This window comes from Eschscholzia californica, unplaced genomic scaffold (assembly GCF_041429995.1).
Source record: "Eschscholzia californica isolate CP2 unplaced genomic scaffold, dmEscCali1.0.p SCAF_2, whole genome shotgun sequence".
In the NCBI taxonomy this organism is placed as follows: domain Eukaryota; kingdom Viridiplantae; phylum Streptophyta; class Magnoliopsida; order Ranunculales; family Papaveraceae; genus Eschscholzia; species Eschscholzia californica.
Window position 1 is genome coordinate 37,116,576 of NW_028238309.1, and position 9,103 is coordinate 37,125,678.

General features: G+C 36.5%; 1 pseudogene; it reads right to left on the reverse strand.

The window, feature by feature from the left end:
• Window positions 1-277: 277 nt before the first annotated feature.
• LOC147557673 (putative CCR4-associated factor 1 homolog 7 pseudogene) lies at window positions 278-8,330 on the reverse strand (annotated as a pseudogene).
• Window positions 8,331-9,103: the final 773 nt, after the last annotated feature.

Genomic DNA, 9,103 nt, shown 5'->3' on the forward strand with positions numbered 1-9,103 from the left:
TTTATGAAGTCATTTCTGTAATTTGGGCAGTTTCTTCTCTATTATTCTGTTTTTCAATATTTTAAAAGATGTGGATTATACCTCCTTACATGTTTACATGTCTATTTACATTGATTTTATTTATGTAGGCATGACTTTTTCATTGATTTCATATGGAAAATAAATTTCTTAAGGAATTCACATTTTTGTGTATATTCTCGGAAGCATAATTTTTAACTCAAAAATTAACGTGATCAAATATTGCCCCTGATCTTCAGTTTCTGAATCACTTTAACCGTCACAACCTCGTACAAGTACCATTCCTCCCTTCTCTTATCTGGCTGTGAAAAGTTACCCAAAGCACATATTCATTCAAAACAATACCAGATGACAATAAAAGCTCACCAAATTGACAAACATCACTACCCATTTCATTGTTCTTCTCAATATCAATCCCACTTTCTCTTAACCATTCAATCTAATCATTTGCAAATACACCCCTAATAATGGTAAGGGAAGTTTTATAAGGCCTCCCAAATTTTGTTAAAAGGCCTCCCCATGAACCATTTTACTTGCTAAATTATCACTAAGGGGAGGTCTTTTAACAAAAATGAGGGGGCCCTATAAAATCTCCCTAATGGTAATAATAATAAGATTCGGGAAATAATTGACTAAAGATTTTGGATGAGATTGGACTTGATTCTTTCCGATATATTGTATATACTATAACCTACCTTATGTATTTTCTTTCCTCTCTTATGTATTTTCTTTTTCCTCTCTTGTGTATAGCTATCTATGTCAATTACATATTTATGTAAACTATTAACAATATAAATATACAAGAGAGGTTATTGGTTTTCCACACACAAAACCTATTCATATTCTTTTAACCACAAGTTGGCAGATCTCATTTTTCATCTGAAAAAGTTAGCAATAATTGGATTGGCTTCAACATATCAACGTCTGTTTTAGGGTTTGGTAATGGCATTCTGAGCTTTATTTGAAATTCCCGATTGGACGAAGAACAATTACTGGGAATTCAGTATCCATCGCTACATAAGGGTAGTCATCAACAATTTGCCGAATCAAATTGAATTCACTTTCTAGATTATGACACCAAACATCTTTGATTTCAATCGAATCGCCTTTAGATAGAATCGTCGAAACCCTGGAACTAGATAAAATAAGCAAATCCCAATCCCTTAAACACGTAACTAGTCGTATTTCACGTAGAAATGAAAAAACCCTAACCCAAACTAAGCTCTCGATAAAAAACCCTAGAAAGAACCAAATTTAAGAGAAGAAAACAGTGAGGAATGATGACTGAGAGAGCAACAACGAGGAATCGAGAGAGATAGATAGTAAGTAAGAGAGAGAGAGGATGAGAGAAGATGAAGATTAGGGGCAATGTTTGGTCAAGTAAATTGTTCGACTTAAAAAAAAGTATACCTCCTAAGTCAATGTTTATTGATTAAGTCTTTATGACAGAGATTTTTATTTATTCCCTAAAATCGTGGCCATTTCAAAATCTTTTTAAGAGAAATATACATAACCATTATATATCTGTCTATAGAGTAAATTTGTTATTCTAGTATGTTTAAAGAAATGGAATCATCAATAACTTCCAAATCTCTAAATTAGGAATCTTCAATGGTAAACTTTATATACAAACTTCCAAAACTCATCCACCACCTATTAGTGTAGTGGTTGGACACTCACTCCGCAAAACGAAAGTCCCAAGTTCGATCCCATGAGAGTGCAAATCCAGAAATTATTGACTTGGGTATAAACAAAGTACAGTTAGATTACTTGGACTTTAGATCTCTTAGGTTGGCCTTTAAGGGCAGATGTATATGGCCTTTAGGGCTCAAATCCGACTATTATAGTCTCATTCTATTTGTGAATCTTGAGATATCTCTATTATAGTCTTATTCTATTTGTGAATCTTGATGTATCTTTGTATTGTATCTTCATGATGTATGAATGCTATCTAATGATGACTCTTGTAGACCATTTCCCCAAAAAAGAAAACTCCAAAACCTTTTAACAGATCTTCAATGGCAAATTTTATGTACATTAATTTGTTATTTTATTCGCCAAATTGTTATTTTTTACTTACTTAAATTATGTTTACTTTCGTAAACTCACGTTTCGAATACATACACAAGATCTTTGTCTTCATCACCACCTCCGGCTACCACCACAATAACCGCAATGTTTTTCTCTTGCCTTCATCTTCATGAGACTACCACCATCCCAAACGGTCCTTTTTCAAATCTTTTGCCACTTTTTTTCATCATTTTCATCCCCATCTTCACATATTAGTTTCTCTAGTCTATTTATTTATCTACGAGGACCTCTGTCCAATAATAAGCATATATGTTTTTCATGAAAAAAATTGCTTCATTTAAGATGAGGATTCAATCCCCCTCTTAGTGAAAGGGATTCTAGCAAAAAAATCCTTATCTTTGCCGGAACTCAAAGAGAGTTTGAGGGAGAGATAGAGAGGACAAGAGAAAAGATGAGCGAGAAAAATGGTGTGGTGATGGTGGTGTTGGGTTTTGGTGTCACCTAGTGTTGTAAGAATAATCTCAGACATCTAGTACGTCTAACACTAGTTTCCAGGATCATATGAAAGAACTAAAGATGAACTAGAATGGGAAGAAGAATACCTTATTCGCTTTCCTCGAACTCAGATTCCGACTTCTTTTCGGAAGATAAAAAGCTTCAAAGTGAAGCTCCTCTACTTGAGACACCGAGTAAGTTGACTTGAACTCCCTTCCTTTAGTCAACTAGGACCTTATTGACTGTTGAGATGAAGAACTCCTTTTTCTTGACTAGATAGATAAAATGAGAGCTTTTTCTCTAAAATCCCTCCCTCCACTTGATGTCTGAGAGATTGATTTTCTCTTGAGAAAATTCCACACGTTTTTTGTTTTCTAATTAGTCCTTATATAGAGAAACCCTAATTAGAATCATATTCAAACTAGGACTATATATGGAGCACAAAAAAGATAAGGTCGGAAACCTTTTTTGACTAGGATTCCTAGATGAAACTAATTCCCATCTAGGGTTTCCCCTTTACATGTGGTCGGCCAGATCAGCCCATTAGGGGGCTTGGTCTGACCGGCCCACAACTCCAGCCGGCCATCACATGGCCGACCCCTTTAACGTGTCCCACGCCTTCTCTTTCGGGCCAAGTTATTTCTATCTTTGTCCGGCCTCTTCCGAACCTTTTTGGCTTGTTTAAGTTGGATCTAATCCAATTATTTTCCAAGTTCCCTCTAGTCAATTCACCAGTTCAAGCCACCACTCTTTGGTGTAACCCGTTATAGGATCTGGTCTATTTTAGCCGCGAGTCATTGAAGTGATTCGACGATCGTAGTTGGCTTCTAGCTAAGCATTACGATCCCTAATTAGACCGGACTAGATCTTTCGTCTAAAGTCACCGTAATCCTATTCGACAAATTGAGCGCATTATCATCTTGGTCGAAGGACACTCATTTGGAAGGACATCTCCTTCAGACCGAAAGGATATATCCTCCAGTCTCCCACTTGTACTTAGAACAAGTGCAATTCTCGATTCCCATGTCACTTCATATTTCATCTGATACGTCACACCTTTTAGACTTTCTTGATCTGGAGAACAACTGTCAAAACAAATGATTAACCATTAATCCATTTGAGCACTCCCATGCATTTTCAGTCGTTACGCCTCAAGTGTCCTTGAGATACTAATCGTAATTTTAGTTAGGAGGACATATTCCATTCTTATACTCCCACTTAGCTTCATGTCTATCATGCCTTACCCGACCTTCGCCTTTATAACCTCCTTTTACGACACAACGTTTAACGGGACCAAAGTTTGGCATTCCCTACATAAGATGAGTGGTGCACTCATGTTTTGAGGAATCTTTCCAATTGTCAATGAGAGTTCCGACGTTAAATATTTTTTTGGAAGCTCTCACTGGTGGTTTTCTAGTGTACCATACACCCATACAGTTGACTTGAATACACAATATTCTTATAGCCCAAGAAACAACGATATCTGTCAATCTCTCATGCTAGTCTTCATGAGTCATTATTGTCCACTCTAATGACCTGGACTAGGGACAAAATAATGAAATCGTTTCACGTTCACTTAGTAGGGTTTCATTTATTAGATCACGTATCTAATAATCCTACTTGGAACATTCCATTACTTTAGATTGCCGTTTTAAACACTAAACCGAAATTTATAAGACAAAATAAACTATTTTATTTCAGGTAACTAGAATTTGTAAAAATGAGCTCCCATGTATACTCTTTTACGCACTCAGTCTTACAAGTCTAGGTCATTCTAGTATGATCCTAATGTCTCAGATTATATCTCGACACATTTGTTCTTAGGTGACAATTTTGTTATGGATCTGGTCCATCAATTACTTTGCTTATTGATGGGCCTAGAAAGTTTCCTTAATAGGTCTACACCCGCAAGTGCACGGGTGTCAAGTTGTAATTTTTCCGGTAAGACCGGTTCGTTCCTCAGAGACTAAGTGAAACCTATTCTAAGACTTGAAAATAAATCGGTTTTCTTTGAAAAGTGATTTTGGTGATAAAAGAATACTGAAACAATACAAATGAAATTCAAATGGGGGACAACCTAGAGTTTCAGAATCCACCTTAAAGTATCATAATTGATTTTATCTCCTCTTAACATGATTCTCTAACTTTATAACTCAACGTTTAGAAAAATAACATTACCCAAACATCGGAACATATAACATTATAAGCAAACATATTCAAGATGTACTATCCCAATTTCAAGTCCTAAATAATTATATCCCAACTATCGCCTATCAAATTACAAGCATAAATCATCAAAGAATCTTACTTCTAAGTATGACCTATCAAGCTATAAGCATAAACGATGAAGCTACTATCATTATTCTATGAAATCGAATGGGTATAGTTAGATAATAATGAGCACTTAACTACAAACATGACAAGAAGAAAAAAAAACGACTAAACTATTTATTCATGTTCAAAGCTTCATCTTCACTCTAGAGAAACAAACTTAGCTATTCGTGTCCATTAAAGAGATCATAAAGAGTTTCATTATATGAGTTAAGATCAAAAGAAGAGTAAGAGAAATATCACAAAAATGATGATGCTGCCAGTTGCTCCTCAATGTTAACGTATGTGATAGAGTGTGATGAGTTCGTATCAAGTCCCTCTCACAAAGACTCAAAGAAACACATATTCTTTATCTCTCTCTCACACACACAAACTTTAAACTTCTTTTAACAGAAAAATAATATGAAAGAATAATTCCTCTGTGATGTTTATAATGCATATGGAAGAAGAACAACTCATAAAACTCTATCTCTCTCTCTCTCTCTCTCTCTCTCTCTATATACAAACACTCTTTGTTTCTTTTTCTGAAATTAGAAAACATGAAATGTAGAATAAAGAAGATGATACAATAAGTTTTGTTTCTCTGTTCTTCTTCTTCTCTCTCTCACTAATATTTCTTTAAAGCTCTTGAGAAGATGAAGAACAGAGCTCTATTTCAATTCTAGTTCAGCCCCTGTTTCTCCCAAAGAGAAGATGATATTCTCTCCTGTTCTATGGCCTTTATATAACAGCAGCTTCAATTTCTCTCTAAATGTTTCTGTATTCAGAGAAATCCCATCAATCTCCCGAATCTCCTTCGATCTCTCTCTCTAGAAAATATAATTGAATCCTCCAAATTTCCAGCTCTCCCTCTTCAATCTTCTCTTTAAATTTCTGTTTCTAGAGAGAGAAGAATATCTGTAGAATCCTTCTTTCCATTCTCTCTATGATTTTCAGAGGATAGAGATGAGGGAAAGAGAAAGTTACCGTGGTTGTATCAATTCCCAGCTCTTTATACTGTTATTTTATGTGGAAGATAAAATCAATCAAATCCCTTTCTCTCTCTAGGATTCGATTTCTCAATCTCCAGCTATGAACCAAATCATCTCTCTAACTTCCCATTTCTAACAGCAAGAAATCTCAATCGAATCTGCCATTGACGCAGCTTTATTTCCTCTCTCTAGAATTTCAAATCTTGCCTTCTATTCTCTCTTTCCTTTTATCAACGGAATCTGCTCTTTCCTTCTTGATTCTGAAATATTATCTCCATAAAATCTCCTCTCCTTCCCTCTTTATTTTAATTTCTTATCCCTGCCTGGTTATAAGAAGAAAATGATAAGATTAAGAAGACAAATACTAGTCTTTAATTACCACCAATCGTGGGTTGGCATGTTGGCTGTCCACACGTTATTGTTTTGACCCAATTAAATAAGAAAGGTATGGTGCTTCACAGTAGAGAAATTAAGTTGCAATGCCACCCCAAATGCTGCCACGTGTTTACTTAATGACTTGGTCAAATGATTTTGACTTCAACTTTGACTTGGACTGTCTCCCTGATCCGGACTCCGATTCCACTTCCGCTTTCGCCGATAGATTCGTATTGGACTCTACTTTCACATGAACACTAATATTTACCAGAATACCCTTGTCATTAAAATGACCAAAATGCCCCTCAAGTATGTCTTTATCACGATGTTTTTGCATCGAACTCCGTAAATGAGACCTGAGAAAAGAGAATCAAACAAATCATCAGAGTAACCGCTCGAACCGGACTAACTAACCCGAGTTAAGAGATTCAAATGAAGCATTTTCATGTCACATCACTTATTATCATTTAACCGAAGGACATTTCCATCAGTTTCTTTGACAATATTTGTACTTCCTAAGTTCTAATTATTTTCTTTACTTAGTAGAGTTTGCAACAACTCTCAGCCTGAAACTCTTTTCATCTGGTTGTCCTTCCTTTTGGAAGATTGCATTTTATAACTTGCTTCAACTTTTATTGCTTTCTCTGATTTTCTCCTAGATGCTCCCAGCGTCTTAGGCATTTCTCTTATAACATTCCAAAGTCCCTACTTTGAAATTTTGGGTGGATACATCTCATACTCCAAGCATGCAAGATGTCAGGGTATACATTGATCATGACTTTCATGATCGATCTTATGTGCAAAACACAAGTATCTTTCTCATGTGTGATATGAGAGTTGGGTAGAATCTCTCTCTTAGAGCAATTCTCATTAGATCTCTTCAAGACTTTTTTGATTGTGTCTTATTATCTACTTTATGAGAGTTGGGTAGAATCTCTCATGTGTGATATGAGAGTTGGGTAGAATATCTCTCTCAGAGCAATTCTCATTAGATCTTTTCAAGACTTTTTTGAACGAGTCTTATAATATACTTTATCTATTGTTATAGACTTTGATGCCTAAATGTATTTTACCCTTAACGGATGTCCTTTATTGTGTCAGCTCCTTCCTTGTTTCAACATCCTAAATGTTGTTCTCAATTTCTTAGTATGTCCCATACATACAGGACGGAAAACAACCCCAATTGCTTCTAGTTACTCCCACTTGCCTTCTTGTAAAACAAGATTCCTCTTCATTCTTTTAGGAATTCAAACCTTTTAAATTGCTTTTGAATGTCAGATACCGTCTCCTCTTTGTAGGCATTATTTCATCGACCTTCAATGAAATTTTGCTTACTTTACTAGTCATGTGCGTCAGTAGTCTCTCAGATGTTGATCATCATTTACTAGTTTTATCTTTATGGATTTTTATGATAAGAACAAGAATTTTATGCATAGTCTTTTACTATGGATGAATAACCTTGGTCCTTCATAAGTTTCTGGAAATCTCGATGTTTGCATCCTTGTTTGTTTTCCTTTGAAAATCTAATTGTATTTTACATGCATGATCCTACTTAGCAATTGGACCAAGTTCTAAACTTGATTTTCAAACAAGAATCCCACTTCTGATCATATGGCTCTCAGCTAATATTTAGAATCTGGTTCCGTTATAGCTTTTGTGTGGGTCCTCTAAGAATCATATGGGGTATTGTAGACAATTTCTCATCAAATGAGACGTATCACCACAATAGAAACAATTGCTATTAGTAAGGGTATCTCTAGACTTAGCAACCCATTTGCCTCTTCTTTTTCCAGATCGTCTCTTTCTCCGACCGCATCCTGAATCGACACCCTTTTAACCACTAAAAATTTCTTCCTTAGTCTTAGGTGGCCTGATTTTACTTTCAGCTACTTCCAGTATTGTGAGTATACATTACAAGGAAACATTTCCAAACTTTTTATCAAAGTTTGATATTACTTCTTCCAAACCATCATGAAGAGAAAACAAAATCATGTCGGTTGCCATAGAGGCTTCCATAGGAGCTCTCATCCATTCCATGTCTTTAAAGAGGTCAATCATTTCTAAAACATGAGGACGGACATGCTGTCCTATTTCAAGTTGTATTTCCATTACAGTGCTAGAGATTCAATATCTCTCCACTCGACATTCTACTCAGAACAAATTCCTTAGTTGTCGAATGATAGTGTGTGCATCCAGGTCTATGAACCTTTCTTGTTATCCCCTTCCTATGTCTGTAACTGGTCCCGACTTCCTTCGGATAATGTTGGCTTGTTCGCGTTCCTCTTTAGATGAGATTTATGGAAATACCGGGATTGGTGTGTCTAATTCTTCTCCGGAGGTCGACAATGAAGGCGATAAACTCAGAACCGGAGGTCGTGCCTGGAATACCGAGGTGATTTTCGCTCAGGATGGGAGTGTGGAGCTGCCGGGGTAGACTTCTACGTCGGGGACATGGATGGTCACAAAGGTGTCTTGGGTTTGGACTTCCTTTAAGTGTCTAAGGCAACCGTGATACCACACTTGAATATTTTGCAGGTTCTAGACGAGAAGTCCCCATCTGTGGTGCCAGTGGAGCGCACTAAGGAAAGCAAAATCGGATTGGTTTCCTCACTTCAACTAAGTGAAGGGAAAAGGAGGCATGCTTATAAGAAGCCAAAGCCAACTTTATGTGGCACGCAGGTTGGAAAGGACCAACCAGACACTAGTGCGTTGGAGGGCACTAGTAAGGAGCCAACATATGAAGAGAGAAAGCCTAAGTGTCGGAAAGCTCGAGATGCGGGACATGTGCAAGGCAAGGATGCACAAAGGACGGAAGGAGCATCACAAACCAAAGATGCACGTAGGGTCAAAGGCAAAGGTGGAGGCGAATCTTGAAGGAGTAT